Raw genomic sequence first — 775 nt, 5'->3', positions numbered from 1 at the left:
AGAAAGAATTCCTTCAAAAAATAACAAGAACGTCCAAATCCACGTAATAAAGCTGAAGCCTCTCTCTCTCTCTCGTGAAGCCGTGGCCTTCCTGCTGCTTACAGCCTAAAGTTCCTGTCGAAGGAAGTTTTTTTTTTCTAATGTGAATCCTCTCTTTCTCTCTTTCTTTCTTTCTTTCTTTCTTTCTTTTAGGCTAGATCTGTTCATTAGAGCTCTGTGTAGACAAACCTGTTTGCCAAACTTTAGTAATTCACACACACACACGCACACACAAACACACACACTCTAACTGTAAGAGAAAGACCAAAGTGTGTGAGCACAAGTGTGTGAGCACTACTGTAAGAGAAAGACCAAAGTGTGTGTGTGTGTGTGTGTGTGTGTGTGTGCTAATGTAATAAGACACTGCATAGTTTATATAAACTACGTTTCTTTTCACACACTGAAGAAGAGAAAAACGCAGCGCGTAGGAAGACAAACATATGTGAGGACGAGAGGGCCACAATTTTGCGTCTGCTCATTTGTTCGAGCTCGTATCCGAGGTGCAGATTAGCGTGATTTAGCAGGTTACTCCGCGCGACCGAATGGCACTTTAAAGAAAGAAATGAGCCGCAGCGAAACTCCGTGCATGACTAGAAAGGTAGATATTGTTTCTGGAAAGCAAAAAAAAAAAAAAAAAAAAAAAAATGACTTTTTCAACCAGAAAGCAGGAAAAAACTGAAACTGATTCTGTGTATATTCTAAACAGAGCTAAGCAGATCATATTTAAGTTAACATA

The sequence above is a fragment of the Tachysurus vachellii genome, chromosome 10 (assembly GCF_030014155.1).
Source record: "Tachysurus vachellii isolate PV-2020 chromosome 10, HZAU_Pvac_v1, whole genome shotgun sequence".
In the NCBI taxonomy this organism is placed as follows: Eukaryota; Metazoa; Chordata; class Actinopteri; order Siluriformes; family Bagridae; genus Tachysurus; species Tachysurus vachellii.
This window is presented reverse-complemented; position numbering follows the sequence as displayed.